The sequence below is a fragment of the Hyperoodon ampullatus genome, assembly GCF_949752795.1.
Source record: "Hyperoodon ampullatus genome assembly, chromosome: 16".
NCBI lineage: Eukaryota > Metazoa > Chordata > Mammalia > Artiodactyla > Ziphiidae > Hyperoodon > Hyperoodon ampullatus.
This window is the reverse complement of record NC_136929.1, coordinates 70,930,418-70,952,551: the sequence shown is the minus strand read 5'-3', so window position 1 is coordinate 70,952,551 and position 22,134 is coordinate 70,930,418.

Sequence of the window (22,134 nt, the reverse complement as noted above, 5' to 3'; positions counted from 1 at the left end):
GCAGCAGGGTAAGGGAGCCCAGGAGAATTGCTCTGCCATGTGGCTCCAAGTCTCAGGTTTTATGGTAATTGGGTTAGTTTCCAGGTTGTCTCTGGCCAAGCATCTTGCATGGCTCATATTTGATCTAGGTCCTTCCTGGTGACACATCTATCACTAAGCCAAGATGGATTCTAGCACAAACGATTCTGGGAGGTTGGTAGGACATATTATGGGCTGGTGCCTCCTTTTGCCGCCCCCCGAATTCTCCTGGTTAGTTTCAGCACAGGGTTCCTTATTGGGATCTCCTATTGTGAGACGACTCACGCAAGTGTTTATCATCAAGCCTGGCCAAGGCAGGTGGTTTGGGTCAATGGTTCCCTAACAACTATCTTAGCTTTTGTTATTGTTCTGGCTGCATCTTCTATTTCTTGAGACTTTATTCACATTTTTTAATTGCATTGTAACTAAAAGAAAAGCAAGAGCTATCGGCACATGTAATATCGTGAAGCCTGATGTCCAGCGGAGAACTGTGGCTTTTATGACCCAATGGACACTTGATGGGATAGAACAGTGAAAACTGGTTATGGCAACGCAGCAAAGAGCAGAAGAGACCACCTCCTACCCTCTCACCTTGAGGTCAGAGAGTCGAGGTGCTGGGTCTCTGCACATCTGTAGGATAGGGACATGATAGTACCGACCTCATGGGCTTGAAGCAAAGATCAACTGAGTTAATATACGTAAAGTAGTTGTCATGGTGTCTAGTGCATAACAGGCACCTGGTGTAGATTGGTTGTTGTTCTCAGCATCTGTCCTGGAACTTGAGGTGACGGTCGTTGGGAGACGTGTGTCGGGTGTCCTGGAGAAGTTGTCCTCATACTTCCTTCAACTGTGAGGAACCCTGTGTAGCTCCACCAGGGGAAATTCAACGACGAACTGAGAACACAGGGCCCCTCTTTTTATTAGAAACACTGGTGAGGACAGCACCACCCCCTCTGAGAGCATCCACTGCAGGAAGGCCAATGTCAACTGCTGGAGAACCATCAGGTAGAGACGGATACAAGAGTGACCATTAACAACACAAGTGGAGACAGATTAAGGCCATTAGGTCACAGGCTGGAAACAGGCAAGAAATCTTTATTAATCACCAAGGAGAAGATGTGACCTCTCAGAGACTCTGCCAGGAGGAAGGAGATCAGAGCACCCATAGTTCATCTGGGTGGCAGCTCAAAGCCAGTGGATTGCCACCAGCACGGTTCTTGCCCCCTGCACCCCTAGTATGACTCAGACTATGGTGGTCTGTAGAACTAGGGGTTACACACAACACAGAATCACAATTCCAGGGAAAGAAAACTGTTTCCAGGTGCATCTGTACCTAACTCATACATCTGTCTTGTTCCAAGAATCCCCAAGGAAGGGAATTCCACCAAATTTTCTTGCCACTCTGTGCCAATAATTAGCAATTTTTCTTTATGTGTATTCTTATTAATGCCCCCTTTTTTTTTCTCCATCTCTGCTCATGGAAAGATAGATAGCTAAGGGGGTTTGCTGTCTCCTACAGCAAGCACGACTCAGAGAATCCAAATGGCACAGTTGCTGTCAGTTAATTTTCACTTAGATCTTAACCTCTCAGTTTATTTCACTTGGACTCTGGATATTAAAGTAGAAATAATGCTTTGTGACCTTTAAGCAAGGCACCGGCCGCTCCTCCACCCTTTCCCCTGTGGTTTTGTGAACCACACAGTCCATATCTGTAACATCCTTATTTCTGGACTTCCAACCTCTTTCCTAGCAGGGAGGTGACTAATGCTAAAAGCCACATATTACACCATGGCTTACTAGGCACACCAAATGCTCCGGTTGAGACATCCTTTCAAATGGCAATATCTGTCCTTGGAATCAAGGTTAACTTGAGTTAAAGAAAGAAGCCCCAACTTTGCCCAGACCCCTCTTCAAGCCTGGTGCCTTTCCCTCCCTAATGATGTAATGAGAAAGATTTCACAGGGGAGCACAGTGGTGGGTCTCAGAAACACCCGGGGGGAGTTCCCTCGAGTGCTGTGACTCTGTGATGCTCTGACCGTGGAGTGGGCTTACAGTAAACTCGTCCTCGGCAGGAGCTGTGCACATCATCATTTCTGCTCTGGTACAGTCGATTTCAAGGGCAGCGTAGGGAGGGGCTGCAGTGGGGGTGAGGAAGAAGTCAGGAAAACTTTTTTTTTTTTTTTTTTTTTTTTGCGGTACGCGGGCCTCTCACTGCCGTGGCCTCTCCCGTTGCGGAGCGCAGGCTCCGGACGCGCAGGCTCAGCGGCCACGGCTCACGGGCCCAGCCGCTCCGCGGCACGTGGGATCCTCCCGGACCGGGGCACGAACCCGTGTCCCCTGCATCGGCAGGCGGACTCTCAACCACTGCGCCACCAGGGGAGCCCGGGAAAACTTTCTTTAGTGTTCTCCAGGTCTTTCAAACCAAGCTTTACTCTGTGTTGCCATTCCCCTCCCATCCCCCTACCTCTATCCCCCCCGCAGAGGTCTGGGTGGTAGCTCAGGCTCTGGAGTTGTCATGGCTTCCAGGTTGATGGCCTGGAGGAGGCCAAGGAATGAAGAGAGGTCAAGGCTGGAGCGATCGCTTGTGCGGGGACAGCGTTCAAGGACTCCACCCAGCCCAGCCTGCGCTTCCCACGCCCACCTCCAAAGAGGAAGAAACCTGGCTGCATAAATACTCTGTCAAGCTACAGTAGTGAAGACCTGAGGGAGCCGGGTGTGGAGAGAGGGAGAGAAAAGCAGAACCGGCTGTCTGGACAAGCGTGGGGTGAGAAACCGTGAGGTGGGCTGGAAATACCCAGGGGAGCATGCTGGGGACCAGCGCTGTGGGTCCCCTTTGGTTTTTAGGAAAGTGAGTCAAAGATTGGAGTTATTTTGAAATTCCATTTGTTTGTAGAACTCTGTTTGTTCTGCTGCCCCCTAAGGGTACAGGCTGGGCAAAGACCACACGGGGAAGCAGGCAATGGGCCTGGGGAAGGGTTTCTACCCCCTGGGTCCTGGGGTACCATAACCCTTGTGGAAAAGGAGTGTAAAAGGGAGACGCTGGGGTGTGGGGTGTATGGAACAGGCAACGGTGAGAAGCGGGAGTGGTGCTGTAAGTGGAGGTGGCCTTGGTTTATATGCAAACACCTTGACTCTTGAGTTTATATTCTGCCAGGAAGCTGGAATCCCGGAGTCCTGACTGGTGGGCTGTAGGTGGGGAACTTCCTTTCCTTGTGTCCGCCGTGGTCTCTGTTGTTGGCATCTGGGAGTAGGAGGGGACCATGAAGAGAATACTAAAGTTTAATGTCCTTTTTATGACCAGCTTTTGTTGCTGGCACCTTCCTCTTGGAACAAGACACTGATTCATGACTGCACAACCGCTACACCCAGAGAAAAAAACCTCCTTGGAGTCTCTCGGTTGGTTTCTGTTTACAAGAAAGGATGGTTTCCAAAGACTCTTCAGAAAATGGCTGAGAGAAGTCAGAGCAAAAAAGTTAATGTTTTTATTTCTGTCTCTTTCTTTCCACGGAGGAGTCTGAAATTCTTGCTTTGGGCCATATGGAGTGGATATTCCAGAAGGAAATTATATACGGCTCTGTTTCTGCTCAAATGCTTTTCACTTTGTCAAGCGGACCCTTTGAAGCAGCCTTCTCCTTACCTCAGATTCTGACATGAATAATTGTTTAATTGCCTTTCCGTCTACACAAGATAAGGACGCGAGTCTCAAAATTGTGTAATTCTCTTAACCAAACAATAGCTGAACCACCCAGAGCAGTTTTCAAAGAAAGAAAAGAATTCCTTACATATGTTAAGCATTTTATTCTTTGCAAAGTGCTTTGCTCTGGAGTGTTTTGTTAAATTGGATAATGCATATGAAGCCTGTGTAAATTGTATCATATAACGGAAAAGTAAGATTTTATAACAATTATTGATTTGATTTTCCATATAAGAAACTGAAGCCCAGGGAAGGGAAGTTACAGCCCAGATCACAGCCGTCAAGCTCAGCTCAGACAGAGGTTTGTCTCCTTCCTCTGTCCCAGCGGAGGCCAAGATCACCCTGGACCCACCAGAGACTTCCTGGGAGGGCTGGGGTGGGAAGCGGATCCACACAGGCATGTTTCCTGATCTGGGTTACCTCCCCCTGACCCGCTGTCTCCCCTCACAGCCTTCAGGCAAAGTCTTGCCTTTTTATCTTGCTCCTTTTCTGCCAGCCATTCTCGGCAGAGCCCTCTCCCTCAGGCTGGGACAGAGAAGTTGTTACAATCCCTACGTTAAAAAAAATATAGGTTGCTTTCTCTTTAAAAAAAAAAATGTTGTCCCTGAAGTAAGTACACAACCCATTTTCTGTATTTTTTAAAAGCTGTCAGTAAATTCTCCTGGTAGGATGTCATCGTCTTTAGCTTCCAGTGTGTTAGGACAAGGCCTGGGGCAGCCCTGCTGGGGGCTGGAGTCACAGGGAATTGGAGCACCCACCATCCCATCCTCCACCTGCCGCCAGGACAGAGCCTACCTTGCGAGGCAGCAGGACGCAAGGCCGAGGAAGGTCCCAACATCTGCTAACATCCCTGTGGGGATGTGCAGGGGAACCTGAGAGAAGGGGCTGGATGCAGGTGGGGACGGTGTTTCATGTGCCACAGGAGACGGTCCCTGTGCAGCAAAGGACACAGAGTGAAAAGGCAACCATGGAGTGAGAGGAAATAATTGCAAATTACATGTCTGATAAGGAATTAATATCCAGCATATATAAGGAACTCACAGGTCAACAGGAACAAGAAAACAACCCAAATAAAAAGTGGGCAAAGGACTTGAATAGACATTTCTCCAAAGAAGATATACAAATGGTCAATAAGCGTGTGGTAAGATGCTCAACTAATCATCAGGGAAATGCAAATCAAAAGCACAATGAGATTCCACTTCACACCCATTAGGGCCACTATTGTAAAAAACAAAACCCCAAAAGACCCTCAACAAACCAGAAGATAACAAGTGTAGGTGAGGACATAGAGAAACTCACTCTGTGCACTGCTGGTGGGAAAGTAAAATGGTGCAGCCACTGTAGAAAACAGTAGGGCAGTTTCTCAAAAAATTAAACTTAGAATTAACACATGATCCAGCCATTTCACTTCTGGATATATACCGGAAATAATTGAAAGCAGGAACTCTAACAAATATTTGTATACCAGGGCTTCCCTGGTGGCGCAGTGGTTGAGAGTCCGCCTGCCAATGCAGGGGACACGGGTTCGTACCCCGGTCTGGGAAGATCCCACATGCCACGGAGTGGCTGGGCCCGTGAGCCATGGCCGCTGGGCCTGCGTGTCCAGAGCCTGTGCTCTACAGCGGGAGAGGCCATAGCAGTGAGAGGCCCGCGTACCGAAAAAAAAAAAATTGTATACCAATGTTCATAGCAGCATTATTCACAATAGTCAGAAGGTGGAAACAACCCAAATGCCCACTGATGATGAGGGGATAAACAGTGTGGTACATACATACAATGGAATACTATCCAGCCTTTAAAAGGAAAGAACTTCTGACACAGGCTATAACATAGATCAACCTTGAAAACATAGGCTGTAGTGAATATAATGGCTATAAGTTCCACCTGTGGAAGAGGTCCTTTATAATTGTTTTATGTGGAATTCTGAGTGTATAACTCTGGCCTAGGGGTGGCCCAGCCTTATCCAGATAAATTATTCAGAGGTTTAATTTTTTTAAAGAAATGAGAAATCATCATACTTGACTAACTAGTGATTTGAATAAGATATTTAAACAGGAAAAAACTTTTAAAAAATCCTTGAAAGTATCTATCATCAGACAGGCATACCCTTATTATTTTTTTAATAGTTGTATAAATGTCAAAAATTCACCTAAACTATATAGCTATTATTTGGAGTAGAATAGCGAATTATGTCAATGAATCTGTTAATTATCTTACTTATCAGAGCCCTAATTATGTTTCTATAACCTTTATATACATCATAGAATGCCTATTCGTGCCTCTAGTTCTTCCAAATATTGAGATTTTTTTAAAGTTCATCTGGCACTATAAAATGGATTTCAGGCAGCATTGTTGGTTGACTCTTGCTTCAAATTCAGCTAATGGTTGCATATTCTTCATCCATTTCCCTCCATCCCCATTCTCTACCCAGGAGCCAACCACTTTCTACTGGGGATCCATGAGGTTCCAGGGAAGCTGATTTCATGTCCATCTTCTGGGTTGGGGTGTGTAGTCTATGCTAAGCCAGTCAGTGCCTTCCATCCCTCTGGACATAGACATTGGTTACAGAGCGGGCACGTGACCGAAGGAGGACCAGTTGGAATGGATCTTAAGATTTTTTTTTTCCTTTGGAAAGGCTGGGCAGGGATGCTCTCTCTTCTCTTCTGGACCAGAAGGAGGAAGTACCATCCCTGAGAGCTGCTGGAAGCTATGGGGGACCTTAATGGGAATTAAGAATTTAGAATTTGACACCAAAAAGGGCAAAGTGAAGAACCTTGATGGTTTAAGCCATTTTAAGAGAAGCTTTCTGTTACTTGCATTCTAACTGATAGAGCTTATCAATGACTTATTAGTATACAACTAAACAGTTTACAAATCATCTGATCCTACTTCATTTTCACAACATCTCCACGGGGATATTCAGAACGGCTGTAATTCCTCTCATATTATATGAAGAAAAGAACCACGACGGCATTGCCCCAGGTTAAACAGATATTTAAGTTAAAAAGTTATGTGAGGATAGGCAGTATCCTCTTGTCAACTGGATAGAATAAATGTTGAAAAAATAAATAAATTGAAGAGCAGAACCAACATAGAAAAAAGAGCAACAGGTTTCGTTTTAATTATTCATTCCTTTTTTCAACAAATATTTACCGAATGCCTACTATGTACCAGGCATGAGACTAAGTGTTCAAATTCAATACTCTCTGTGTCAGCACCTCCCATACAAAAAAAAAAAGAGAGAGAGAGAAAGGAGTTGAAGTCTTTAATATTCTTATGCTCCTTTAAAAGTTTCAAACAGTTAAGAGATTATTTAAAGGTCTGCAATGATTTGCTAGAGAGGATCCTTGTGTTTTAAAATCTCTTTTCTGTTGCTTGTATCCATGTTTTCTGCCTCACTGAACTCGGGTAGAAAGACGCGTCGGTGGTTGTATGTTGTAAGTGCTCCATGCAGCCCAATACCTTGTAAATACTGAATTACAGTCTCTTCAATGTCTAAGTCTTTCTCTGACAGTATGTTAGGATGTCTGCTCATTCAAATCTCTGGGGGACCATTAAGATGGACTTTTACTATTTTAGTATGTATCACAGTAGATCAAAAATCCATAATTGAGGCTTCCCTGGTGGCGCAGTGGTTGAGAGTCCGCCTGCCGATGCAGGGGACACGGGTTCGTGCCCCGGTCCGGGAAGATCCCACATGCCGCGGAGCGGCTGCGCCCGTGAGCCATGGCTGCTGAGCCTGCGCGTCCGGAGCCTGTGCTCCGCAACGGGAGAGGCCACAACAGTGAGAGGCCCGTGTACAGCAAAATAAAAAACAAAACAACAACAACAACAAAAATCCATACTTAACCAGAAAAGGCAATATATAGAATTGAAACTCTGTCAGTTTTTTTTTTTTTTTTTTTTTTTGTGGTATGCGGGCCTCTCACTGTTGTGGCCTCTCCCGTTGCGGAGCACAGGCTCCGGATGCGCAGGCTCAGCAGCCATGGCTCACGGGCCCAGCCGCTCCGCGGCATATGGGATCCTCCCAGACCGGGGCACGAACCCGTATCCCCTGCATCGGCAGGCGGACTCTCAACCACTGCGCCACCAGGGAGGCCCTCTGTCAGTTTTTAGAGTAAAAAGAAAGTACAAGGAAGATTACCCTGAGGGAATGAGGCACTAACCAACTAGTCAGGAAAATAGCCTGAACTGTAATTTCCCAGGGATGGAATGTGGATCCGAAGAAAGACACAACCAAGAAAGGTAAGTCCTTATATCAAATAGAAACCTCAGAGAATTAAATCCACAGAACCAACGGATGAAAATTGTTTCATGATTTAAAAGCTCAGCAAGGTTTTTTTTCCCCTTCTCCTGTCCTGCATGAAAACAGAGAAAAGAGCTGCCCGTTAGATGCCTTTTGGAGGTCAAATTTAGGAACGTCAGCCCTGAGCAGTGAGTGGGAAGAGCAAGCTCTTTAGAGGAAGACCGAGCTGGGTTCAAATCCTACCTCTGATAATTCAGGCCGGTTACTTAATCCTTCCGAGATTCCTTTCCTCACCTGGAAAACAGTGATAATAGTTACTTAACAGGGTGCTGTGGCAGTCAGATATGTGCATATCAAGTGCCTGGCGTGTACCAGGCACGTAGGAAAGGGCAGCTATTATTTTGTACTTTTTATATAAGTAGGACAAACTTGGACTTATTAAAAAAGGGTTGTCACACTTACTTCTGCTTTTCTGAGCAGTAAAAAAGATTTCTCTTCACATAGTGTCCGATGGCACAGAAAGGAAAAAGCAAATGAAGAACACATGGTACTTTGCAGAGCATTGAAATTTCTTACTCAAAATTCAGTCACGGCTGCATAATGAGGGTGGAACACGGCCCTCGTGTACCTCTTACTGCTAAATTTACTACATTCAGCTGAGAAAACGAGGGAGGCTTTGTTCACATCCTTGAAAACCACTCGAAGTGCCTCATGTTTCTGATATTGTCCTTCAGGACCTTGAGCAAACTAACAATAAAAGAGATGGATGACTGAGGATTATTCAGTGGGTTATTGGCAGCCTTTCAGAAATGTTAAAAACAGTTTTGTAACTGTTTACTCATAAACTTGTGCTGTTTCCCCTTAGGTAATGTCCCTCATCTTTGAAGCTGAGTCCACGTCAGCTGTCAATGGCGCGGTCTGTTTCTGTTAAGGACCAAGGAGGAAGCAGAAGGGTGAGTGGCTGTGGGCCCCGCCTCGTCCCCTCTGGTGATGGATCGGGAGCACACTGGGTCCTGGTGCAAGGCTACGTGTGGGTGGAGGCAGCTGTGAGCCGAGTCCTCCGACCTACTCTTTATCTACACTATTCTGATTAGAGACAATAACAAGGCGAAAGTTTGCAAATATTGTGCAGTAGAAGTGGCAGTCTTGCATAATACTAATAAATTTGCCATGAGGTTTACAGAGAATCAAAGCAATTTAGGAAATGGAAGTTTTTTGGGGTTTTTTTTTCCAGCTGAAATACATAAGAACCACTTCTAACTTTTTAAGTTGTAAAACTTGAATTTTACTTTTTTTTTTGGACAGGATATAAAGTCAACTCTGTGATATTCTAAAGGTATAAAGTGTCATTGACATGTTGAAACCATACCTTTACGCTATAAAATCCCAAATGCTTCCCTGCTCCCGGCTTTAGTAAGCTTACTGGTCATTCAGAATCAGGGAAACTTAGAGCTGAAAATTCTCACTTCTCCTCAAAGTCTTGGAAGAAATTCTCAAACCTTTCAATTCTGTGTCTCATGCCTTTCACATCCTAAAGTTGAATTTGGTGGTAATTATGTACACTGCTATGTCACTTAATACTTTTCAAAATGTGTATATTCACAATATAACAAGCAGGGGAGATTTTATTATTTTCACTTTTTTGTGTGTGTGTGCTACGCGGACCCCACTGCTGTGGCCTCTCCCGTTGCGGAGCACAGGCTCCAGACGCGCAGGTTCAGCGGCCATGGCTCACGGGCCCAGCCGCTCCGCGGCACGTGGGATCTTTCTGGACCAGGGCACGAACCCGCGTTCCCTGAATCGGCAGGCGGACCCTCAACCACTGCGCCACCAGGGAAGCCCTATTTTCACTTTTTGGAGGAGAACAATGATGTTCAAAAAAACTGACTGAGTTGGATAATGATCAGTTTATAGAATCACTGAGTCTACGGGAGAAACCGTACATATTAGATACAAGTTGCCAAATAAGCTTGATATAAACTCAATTTTTAAAAGTAAAAATGAAATTATAAGTATTTTGGAAGAAAATAGAATAATTGTTATAATCTGAAGGGTGATTGTAGAGAAGGATTTTATAACCATGACTTCCAGGACAAAAGTCATAGTGGAAAATATTGCTGGATTTGTGTACTTAAAACTTACACATGGGCTTCCCTGGTGGCACAGTGGTTGAGAGTCTGCCTGCCAATGCAGGGGACACAGGTTCGTGCCCCGGTCTGGGAGGATCCCACATGCTGTGGAGTGGCTGGGCCCGTGAGGCATGGCCACTTAGCCTGCCCATCCTGAGCCTGTGCTCCGCAACGGGAGAGGCCACAACAGTGAGAGGCCCGCGTACCGCAAAAAAAAAACAAAAAAACAAAAAAACAAAACAACTTACACATGCACACAAAAAAACTTCTGAATGGTGAAAAATATACTCTGATATACTTTGGCATTTAACAAATTTAAAGGCAGATGATAAACTTAAAAATATAAGGAACACCTATAATATATAAAGAGCTCTTACAAACCAACAAGGAAATGATGAATCCATATGTTAACAATGGACATAAGTAGCAAATTCCCAGCGGAAAAATTAAAGTAGCCAATAAACATAAACAAAAATGTTTAACCTTTCTGGTATCAAAATAAATAAAAATTAAAAATAAAACTCCCCAACCTGATGAAAAAAAATAGAATAGGATGAAAATATCCAGTATTATCAAGAATTTAGGATAAGAGGCACCTTCATGCTATGCTGCTGGGACGTTAAAGTGGTAAAACCTTTTGGAGAGCAATTCAGCATTATGTATCAGAATCCTTAAAAAAGAGCACAGCATCTGACCCAGCTTCTAGCCATAAATTCTAAGCAAGTAATTGGAAAAGTTGCCAAAGATCCAAGTGCAGAAATGTAAATGGCAGGTTTTTTTAAATAATAGTGAAGAATGAGAAACAACCTAAAATAGTGACAATATGAGGTCATATATATCATAATTAACCCACAAAAAAGAAGAGCTACCAAATACCGTGAATAGTTTGATGTATTTGTTTAAGAAAAATGCATGTATATATTAATGAATACACACACACACAACACACACATGGAGAACAGTGCTAGTTGCTGTCTCAGTGCTTTACATATAATACTCCATTTAATCCTCACTACAACCCCGTGATGTCGGTGCTATAAAGAACTCTACAGCTCAGTTGAGGAAAATGAGGCAGAAAGAAGGCAGCTTTTGCCTGAAGTCACACAGCTGGCAAAGGCAGAGCCTGGATTCCAGTCCAGGTCCTGTGGCTCCAAGGCGCCTGGTCTTAACTACCAGCCCGGCTACACTGGGTGAAAAAATGTGCTTTGCGCACTCACTTTACACAGAGAAAGAAAGGAATGGGGGTCACACACTGCCCAGCCTGCAGTGCTGCCTCTGATGGGGGAAGTTACACAGGGAAGACTTCTGTTTATTTATTTATTTTTCTTTCTTTCTTTCTTTAAGACTTCTGTTTATTAACGTAAAATTAGAGCAATGTCTTCTGATTTTTCCACACTTGACACACATCCCTTACTGGTAACAAATGACAAGCTTTTCAAAGCTGCAAGGTTGTCGAAAATGGTGAGGAAATATTCATTCTTCCCCTCATTCCGCTGCTTTGGTAATTTACAGACCAAAATAGGATTACGGAAGGGCCGACTCAGCTTTCCCAACCCCTGTCTCTGCTAAGCCCTTGATTGTAAAGCCTCACAAGACACGAAATGTGTTGTTTTTTGTTTGTTAACTTTCACTCCTTCCTGAACATTCTGTGCCTGTCCTTTTTTTCTTCTAAAAGGATTACTGCACTAGGGCCCAGCATTCCAAAGGCCTGACGTTGGGACCGGGAATTCGGGCCCCTCTTCCCACTGCTGTCGGCCCGATATTGCCAAGATCCTTATTATTTCTGTTCTGTGTTTTCTCAAAAATCCCAGAGGATCTTGGTGAGAGGAAAATTCTTATTTTTTTTCCTGACTCAAATCATTTTGGCTCTTGAGATTGTAACAAATACCAAGGGGACTAGAAATAGTACAGTGTTTCCTGGTATAAAAAGAGAGAACACACTCAGGGTTGTTTTCTCTAAATCTGTGTCAACTTTATCTGCTCCGAGATGGGCCTGATTGGATTCTCCAGCAACTAGAGAGATGTCCGTGGTGATGCTGATATAATTCTCTGGAACCGGCCCTGTGCACCCTTCCCCCGTACAAAGGACTTTGCACACACTTTTCCTTAGCGCTCCACACAGAAGTGAGAAGGGGGTGAAAGCATCCCCACTTCTTCAGTTCTTCAGGGCTCGTTAGTGTAGACGCTTCTATGCAGGCAGAGTTTGCAAGCGGCAGAACCAGGCTCTTAACCCAGTAGTTCTTGTCCAAGTGCCAAGTCTGTGCCTTGACCATTGAGGTCAGGGTCCAAGACTGGACATAACTACTGACTCTGTGGATGCTGAAGGTCCACTCCCCAGTCCCTCATCCACCCTAGAGAGCACCAAGGCCAAGGGACTCACCCAGTGTTTGTGGAATGAATGAATGGGTGAATGAATGCGTGGACAGGGCTACCGCCAACCTGCCAGAGTGTGAAAGTGGCCATGGAGTCAGGTTACCTTTTTTTTTTTCTTTGAGAGAGGGGTTTGGGGGATTGAGGGTTTGGGTTTTGGGGGTAGCTTCTGTTCTCCTGTGGTCTGGAGTCTCTTGCATGGTGGGTGTGGTGGGGTACGTTATGCGATGGAGAGATTGCGGGGGCAGAGTCCTGCCCCCAGGACAGGGAGGGGTCCTGGCGAGGGGAACTCACTCCAGACTCCAGTCTGGACCCAGAGCAGGGACTGGCACGCGTTCTCTGTAAAGGGCCAGGTAGTAAATATTTTATTATTTTTTAAAACGAATTCATCTTTATTTTTAATTGAGGTAATGCTGGTTTATAACATTACATAAGGTGCATGTGTACAGCATTAGATTTCTACTTTAGACATAAATATTTTAGCCTTTGAGAGCCAGGCATGCCCAACCCTGCTGTTATAGCAACAGCAGCCAGATGTCAACAAGAGTGTGGCTGTGTGTCAATAAAACTTTATTTATGGGCACTGAACTTTGAACTGCTTAGAAGTTTTAGGCATCATGAAATATGACTCTTCTTTTGATTTTTTCTGACTATTTAAAACACATCCTTAATCACAGGTGTACAGAAACAGGTGACAGGCTGCACTTGGCCTGGGGACCATGTTTTGCCCACCTGTTCTGGAGTCAAGGCCAATGAAAGGAGTGAACCTTTCCATCTAGGGTGTCAGTTCAGCCACCTGGGGTAGGAAGGGGTTTAGGAAAAGTGCTTCTCCATTGTACCACCTTTGCAGCTTCAGGCAAGTTACAGGAGTTCAATGTGCATCTCTTTCTCCATCCATACAATGGGACTATGAATAATCCCTAGCTTGGAGGATGCAAAGGGATAATCTATTGAAGCCACTTAGGACAGGGAAGTCTTCACTCAATATTAGCCATCATTGCTATGGTTACTATCATGGCTAATGCTGTAACTGGGATGCGGAAAGATGCAAAATCCCAGCAACAGTTTGTCATGCTTATTTCTTCCAGGGACAGCAGTGGTTTTGAGGGTACTGAGGGGGTCCCTGTGTCCATCTCTCTGCCCTCCCAATCTGCTCATTTTAGAGTCTTAAGTGTTCAGAGTTGGAACCTCTTATTCCAACAAGATAAGTTGCAGTTGGAATCTTATCTGCAGCCACTATTACAGAGCCACCTCCAACCAGTGAGATTTCTGGATTAAAAGTTCTGGAGAGGGCTTCCCTGGTGGCGCAGTGGTTGAGAGTCCGCCTGCCGATGCGGGGGTTGTGGGTTCATGCCCCGGTCCGGGAAGATCCCACGTGCCGCGGAGCGGCTGGGCCCATGAGCCACGGCCACTGGGCCTGCGCGTCCGGAGCCTATTCTCCGCAACGGGAGAGGCCACAACAGTGAGAGGCCCACGTACTGCAAAAAAAAAAAAAAAAAAAAAAAAAAAAAAATAGTTCTGGAGAAGTCCTTGGTTCCCTCCTATATCTAATTAGGACTTTGCATCCTGACACTCTCCACCATGTATCTGGACGCCTTCATGTCCTCCTCCTTTCTTCTCTTTGTCCTCCTCCATCTCCTCTTCCAACAGTTATTGAATACTTGTACCTGGCTTGGCTTGAGGTCCCTAGAGGCAGGCAACAGATCTTAGGCATCTTTGCATCCCAAGCATCCCAAGCCACACGAGCATCCAATCAGCATCTGTAAAATTGAATTGGCCGTTTGTTCCCACACTTGGTTCTTGTCACTCTTCTCCAGGCATCTGTGCTTCCTCCAGATGCTCTCCTTGTGCCAGGTGCTTCCAGCTGCTACAACATCCTAACCCACATTCGCCTCCGTGCCCACATCACTCGGTGCCCCACCAGCATTTAAAGAGGTTTAACCAAGGGGGATTCCCTGGTGGCGCAGTGGTTAAGAATCCGCCTGCCAGTGCAGGAGACATGGGTTCAATCCCTGGTCCGGGAAGATCCCACATGCCGCAGAGCAACTAAGCCTGTGAGCCACAGCGACTGAGCCCGCGTGCCACAACAAATGAAGCCCACGCACCTAGAACCCGTGCTCCACAACAAGAGAAGCCACCACAATGAGAAGCCCACGCACTGCCCCCACTCGCCGCAACTAGAGAAAGCCCATGTGCAGCAACGAAGACCCAATGCAGCCAAAGATAATAAATAAATAAAAAAAATAAATTTAAAAAATAAAATAAAGAGGTTTAACCAAATCTCCAAAGAACGTAACAGGATGAACCAGCTGGCCTGTGTAGGCTTGCATGTGAACTCTGCCACAGAAAGGGAGTGTTTATTTGGGCAGACAGTGAACTCAGAGATGAACACAGCCAGAGCCCGATGAGGTCAACATACAGGGAAGGAAGTAAAATTTTCCATTCCAGTTCAGCCATGACTAAAGTTATCAGAAACCAGTGCAATAACTATGAGTTTGAAGTGCTTTGCATGGGTAAATCTCTTTGCAAATCTGGGCTTTTATTTTCCCATATGTTCTTACTTTAGCTTTCATAAGACTTCAAAAGCTACAATTGCAGAAAAAGTGATTCAAAGCATGTTCAGTATAATTTTGTCCATTTGATGAGCAAACACTCAATAGTACATATTAGGTGTCAGGTACCATTCTAAGAACTTTATGTATAATGACACAATGCTGCCTTTCATTCATTCATTCAATAAAAATAAATTGGATGTATTCTGTGAAACCACGCTGTGCTAGGAATGAAAAAGGCATCGCATACAGATTTTTCTCTCTCTCTCACGGGCTTAGTGGGAGAGACAGACAAAGAAATCAACAGCACAATGTCTGGAATAGGGGCACGCACAGCAGGTATCATGTGTCCCGAGGCTGAGGAGGAAGAGCACGTAACCTGCCCTGAGTAGGTGATGCTTAAACCGAGTCTTGAAGGGTGAGTGCGGGGCAGCAACAGGAGCCTGGGCGGGGTCCCAGGAGGAGCCTGTGCACAGGACTGAGGGAAAGCCAGCCTGTGCTTGAGGGAGCGACAAGCGCTACCCCACAAGCCGAGAGCGGAGGGTGTGGATCTGAGCCTGAGGCGGGGTCTCAGTCTGCTCAGGCTGCCATACAAAAAACCACGGACTGGGGCGGGGCTGAAACAACAGACATTTATTTTCTCACAGCTCTGAGCCTGAAGTCCAAGATCAAGGTGTCAGCAGTTGAGGTACCTCCTGAGGCCTCTCTTTGGCTTATAGATGCGGCTCTCTTGCTTTGTCCTCACGTGGCCATCCTTCTGGGCAAGGCTGTCTGGTGTCTCTTCCTCTACTTATAGGGACACCCATCCTATTGGATGAGGGCCCCTCCCTAGTGGGACACCATTCATCTGAATGCCACGAGGAGGAACAGGGATGGAGGGGGTGAGGCCAGTATGGCAGCTACTGAAATAGTCCAGGGGGAGAGAGATGGAAAGAAAGCTAAGTGAACAACAGCACTGGGCGTGGAAAGAAAGCAGGAGATTCTTGAGATTTCTATCAGTAGAAGAGTCTGCAGATGGAGGCAGCCAGTCGGCTGGGAGGACATGGATGGAGGGAGGAAGTCAGAGGGTGGGGTGACTCGAAAGTTCTGAACCGAAGTATGGCGATGCTTCCTGGCATGAGGAACAGGGCAGGAGGAGAACATCTGGAGGTGGAAGGAAGATGGTGAGTGAAAAGCGCCAGTGGAAAACCACGGGGAGAGTTTAGCAGGGAGATGGGATGTTGGTCTAAGAATCTGAAAACAGGTCTGGCCTGGAGCTAGAGATTTGGGAAACATCAGCTAGCTTGGGGCCAAAGATTTGCAGCCAAGGATTTGAACAAGGTCACCCAGAGAAAGAGAAGGTGACCAAGGACAGACCCCTGGGACTCAGGAAAAGGAGTGGCCTGAGAAGTGGGAGGAAGACCAGGAGGTGAGAGGGAGCTGGTGCTGACTAAATGCGGGCCTGCACTGTGCCAGGCACCGTGCTAGGTGCGGTGACAGCACCTCACGTGACTCTTACCGTCCCCTCTTGTAGGCGTAAAGCAAACACTTAAAGAGCACTTCCGGCATGCCAGGCACTGTTCAGAATAATTTGTGGTAGATCATCGAGTTCTCACCAAGCCTCACCATTTACACATGAGGAAACTGCAGCACATGGGGGTGATTGCGCACGATTGCAGAGCTAGACACGGACCTGGATTCCAGGGGATACGGCACCAGGGCTGAGCTCAGAGCCACATTGCTATTCTGCCTCCACCTGCCTCGCACTGATTTTAGGGATGAGAAAGTCAAGGACCAGAGAGGTGAAGGCAACATGGCTAGTAAGTGTCAGAGTCAGGTTTTAAACTGAAATCTTTGCACTTTCTACTGTCTGTGCGACTTCTTCACAAGCTAAGGGAGGAGAGAATTGTAGGGACAAGTGTCATCTAGTGAGATTAGGACAGAGAGCATCTGTTAGATTTGACCACACGGAGGCCACTGGGGACTCAGGAAGGTCAGTTTCAGTCATGGGATGGGGCGTAAGTCAGGTGGTAAAGCCTCGAAGAGTGAATGGCAGGCTGGAATTTAGAGGATCCTTTCAGGGAGTTCGGTATAGAGAGATGGCAAGAGATGGGAGAGCAGCTAAAAAGAGAGGTGGGATATAAAAATGTTCAAAAAATTATTTTTTTGTTTAAGAAGGAGAAACTTGTAGGTATTTGTATGCTGACAGGAAATCCAAAGATGAGGGTTGTGGTGGTGGAGAACTGGCTTTCAGTCTGCTGTGAGTTTGGTTAATTGGAATCAGGGTCTCTGGGTCTGGCTGACTTGAACCTCAAAACCTGAGTAACCGAGTGATGTCACCAAAGCACAGTCACCCCAAATGGAGCATATGGGGATGGCAAGATCTTCATTGTCTTGCTTTAACTGCAAACACAACCACAGACTCACCCATGGGTGATTGTTCTGCTATGAACAGTCTCTAAATTTGAATGGTAACATCATAGCCAAGCTGTTTTCTTCACTTGTAATCTAAGAACTGCAAATGTAAATAGCTATGAGGTACCAAAGATTTGAAACCATGAGAATTCACTGCTGGTGAGAAGACAATCTGATACAATTCTTTTGGAAAACAATGGTACATGTTTCAACGGCCTCACATATTGTCATATCACTTATCTCAATAATTCCATTTCTGAGAGTTTGGATAAGAAAAATTAAAGTGCAAAGATGTTCATCACAGCATTGTTTATAATAAGAAAAAACTGAAAACAATATAAGAGATCAAGAGCAAAGAAATGTCTAGACAAATAATAGTACATCCACTTGATGGAAAATAACATAGTGGCTTAAAATAATACAGGGCTTCCCTGGTGGTGCAGTGGTTTAGAATCCGCCTGCCAATGCAGGGGACTTGGGTTCAAGCCCTGGGCTGGGAAGATCCCACATGCCGCAGAGTAACTAGGCCTTTATGCCACAACTACTGAGCCTGTGCTCTAGAGCCCACGAGCCACAACTACTGAGCCCACATGCCACAACTACTGAAGCCCGTGCGCCTAGAGCCCATGCTCCACAACAAGAGAAGCCACTGCAACGAGAAGCCCACATGCCACAACAAAGACCCAACACAGCCAAAAATAAATAAATAAAATTAAAAAATAATACTACTTACAAAGACAATTTTTGAATTGTCTATATATATATAAAGAAAAAGAAGCTACAAATGAAAAGATCTCTATAGCTCTCCACTGATTAGCATTAGCTGGCATTACAATGAACATTATTCTTTCCTGTTCACTTTTTCATATCTTTCTCTGACATTCTGGTAGTGCATAAATTGTCCATAAAGAAATGCAGGTGTTTTACTGAACATGCATAAAATGAAACCTCTAGATAACACATCAGGAAAGCATCTTTAAAATGTTTTTATTATGTTCCACATCATTTTTCTGTTCAAAACAATACACATTCATTTGGAAAATGCAGAAAAATTGGAAAATCAGAGAACTATGGAAAAGCAAAGAAAAATCTCATTGAATTCTTCTATTCAGGTAATAAATGTTGATATTTTACTGCAATGGAAACAGATTTTGATGGGAGGGACCACTGTGCTCATCTTAACCAAGTGCATATAACTCTGACATAAAACTCTGATGTTACACTTCACCCCCCAACAAAGTCAAATCATCCATAGACAGTGCAGGTTTCAGGGTGATCAGTAGTACTGAGCTTGGTCCATGTGGAGTTGGGTGGGGCAGCCCAGTGGACCTGCCCTCATTGACCTTACAATTGAGAAAGCAACTTTTGGAGCCATTGTTGTTGGGGGTTTAGTCCACCAGTACATCAGAGAGATGCTATAAGCAAAATATAACTAGGCTACAGCAACAAGTCTGGACCTGGTGCCAGAAGACTAACTGCGCTGATCCCTGCATTTTTCTGTTACTTGAGGAAAGGGCCGTCCTCTATTCATTCACCTTGGGATCTCCAGCAACCACTGGCCCGGGAACATAGCAGGCGCTCAACAAACATTTGTGAAAGTAAACTAAATGCTTGGGTTCAAACTCCTATCCCCTCACCTGTTAGCTAGGTGTTTCCATCCACTTCTTTGGCTTTGATCTCTGTCTTTGAGCTAATGGCTTTCAAATTTCAATCTTTAATCTTATCTTCTCTCCAAAACTCCAGACCCAGCTCACTAGCTGCCTCCCGGGCTTGTCCAGCTGTGTGGTCCATAAGTAGCTCAAAATCAGTATGTCTCCACCTGTACTCATCAGATTCCCACCCAAATCGGCTCCTTCGGCTATGACCCCTGACTTCATTAATGGCATCACCCTGGAGGTACCCAAGCGAGAGACTAAATGTCTCTCTACTCCTTTGCCTCGCTCTTTCCTCTTCCAGTGATTAGCTCATGAAATCCTGCTGACTCTAGTTCAAAACTGTCCCCAATTCATCCTGTCATCTCCATCCCCACAGCTGCCATGTCAGACCTTCATTAAATCTTACCTGGACCATTGCATCAATCTCCTCCCTGGTCTCTGTCTCCAGTCTTCCTGTTTCAAAACCTCTTCTACGTGGCCATAACCGAAGGTATCTATCTAAATTCAGGCATAATTATACCACTTCCTTCCTTCAAAGCACTCAAAGGCTCCCCAGGGCCCTAAGAATCCGAATTCTTAGACAACTCAAAGGGCCTGTCACAATCTGGCTCCAGCTTCCCTTTCTGGTCTCATCTCTTACAAAACTCACCCTCTCACCCTAAATAGGCATTGCCTGCTTTGGCCACACAATTTTCCACTCTTCCCCAAATAGACCATAATTGCTCTCTTTGCATAGGCTGGTCCAGGATCTTCTCTCCTAGATTCTTATTGATGGTGCTCCTGGCCTGTATTCAGAGTCCAGCCCATTTGTTACCTCCTCTGAGAACCCTTCCTGGGACCTGCCCGGTAGAACCAACCACTCCCTTGACCTTAGTACTCAGTTAGTACTTAGTACTCAGAACTTAGTACTAAGTTCTCATAGTACTTAGTCCATACATCTAGTATAGCTCTCATCTTGAACGAGTCCTTTGGTTTTTGTTGTGTTGCGTTTTTTGGTACGTCAGTGTTTGGGATGAGAATGAACACCTGAGTAGGGTGTGACAGGACTACTCCTGGTGCCACCTCCCTCCCTGTGAACAGCCCAGCCTCTGGGTCTTACCTACAGCCTCAGCCCCCTCTACATAAACCCTCAGTGCAGTGATCCCCAGACTTCATTCTGTGAAAGAATTCCCGTGAGTGCTTGTTTCACAGGCAGACTCCTCCTTCCTCCCGCAAAAGACTGATTGAGTATCAGTGCATGCTGGGCAAATTAGATTTGCTCAGAGAGACTCAGTCATGGGGACGGATCTTGGGGCAAAGGGACCCATGTCTGGAGAAAGGAGCGAATGGAGCTCATTTATAGTCTAAGATTTAATGAGAGGTGACAGAAAGACTCTTCATTCCACACGATTCAACCTCTGCAGGGTCCTCGTGGGGATACACAAAGACAAGTTAAAGATATTCTTTAAGTTCTACTCCAGCTTTCGGATCTGGCTTCAAGTCAGTGCTAAACTACAGTACTTGAAGAAGCCTCCCCAGCTCCAGCACTGGGCTGGATTCTGCTCCCATAAATCCAGGTTTATCCTCAGCAGAGATCTTCATTCAGTGCATCAGAATCGCTGGAAGGCTTATTCACCCCTCTATTGGATGGTAAGTTAAGCAAAGGGCAGGGCTTGTGTTTATTCGTGCTACTCTTCTCAGAATTTAGCTCACTGTCTGTCTCCTGGCAGAAGTTTTGTAAATAGTTGTTCAATTAAATTGAGTGGGAAAAGTCCTCCATTCACATCTCAGGAGACCGGGTGCGGTCAGTCTGTGCCCAGAATGAGCCACAGCTGGCTCTCAAATATCTACCCACTGAACACCTGAACACGTTCCAGGACTCGAGGGGCTCAGCCTCTGTGGAGGCAGGGGATGGGGAGGACCGCTGGGTCCCTTCTGTCCCCACCACTGGGCACACTGCGCCTGTGGTCCACCACGCAGGAGAAGCAAGTAGAGGAAAGTGGTGAAATCCATGGGGGATTCACGAAGCCATTATGGAAAAGTGACTGAATGATCGTGGGATTTCTACAAGGAAGGAAATCTGAAACCGAGAGGGGCCCTGGGGGCTCTCAGGCACGGAGGCCTTCCCCCCCACATTTCTTGTAGGCAAGACTCCAGCTTCCATGACCTTCTGGGATTTCCAAAGGGCAGATTGGAACAGTTGCTAATCCAGGGAGGAGCAGCCAAGAAGCCACCTGAGGCGAGATTAAAGGGACCAGAGAAGCTCATCAAGATTAGGAGGCCGGGCTTCCCTGGTGGCACAGTGGTTGAGAGTCCATCTGCCGATGCAGGGGACACGGGTTCGTGCCCCGGTCCGGGAAGATCCCACATGCCGCGGAGCGGCTGGGCCCGTGAGCCATGGCCGCTGAGCCTGCGCGTCCGGAGCCTGTGCTCCGCAACGGGAGAGGCCACAACAGTGAGAGGCCCTCGTACCGCAAAAAAAAAAAAAAAAAAAAGATGAGGAGGCCAACCACCTGGGAGGAGCTTAAGGGAGCGCAGGCCCTGCTCACGCCCTAATCCTCTCAGCAGCCCCACCCTTGAACCACTGTTATAAAACCCCTCATCAAGTTGGGACACAGAGGGCAGGAGCCTGCTGTGTCCCCCTTTGCCTGGCAAAGTAATAAAGCTATTCTTCTCTACTTCACCCAAAACTCTATCTCCGAGATTCCACTGGGCACCGGTGTACAGAGGCTGAGATTTTGGCAGCAAAATCAGGGGAAGACATGGTGCCGGGAAAGGCTGAGAGGTGGGGAAACGCAGGAAATGATCTGGAAGGGAAAAAGCCGAAACTGAGATTAGGAGACAGACAGTGGCTGGCAACTGACTCCAACCTGGGGGCGGGGCGTGGGAGCCGGAGGTCCAGCACTGCCCGGGCGAGCCGGGCCCAGGTGGGGAGCGGGGAGAGGGACGCGCGCCTCCCTCTGACCAGTGCGAGGAGGTGTGGTGCCTCGGGGGAGGGTGGGAGCTGCACGCCCTCCCTCCCACCGCGGGCCAGACCCGGCACCCGCGGTGGACTCTCCCCGACCCGCCCCAGCCTCTCCCCACTCCCTCTCCCGGC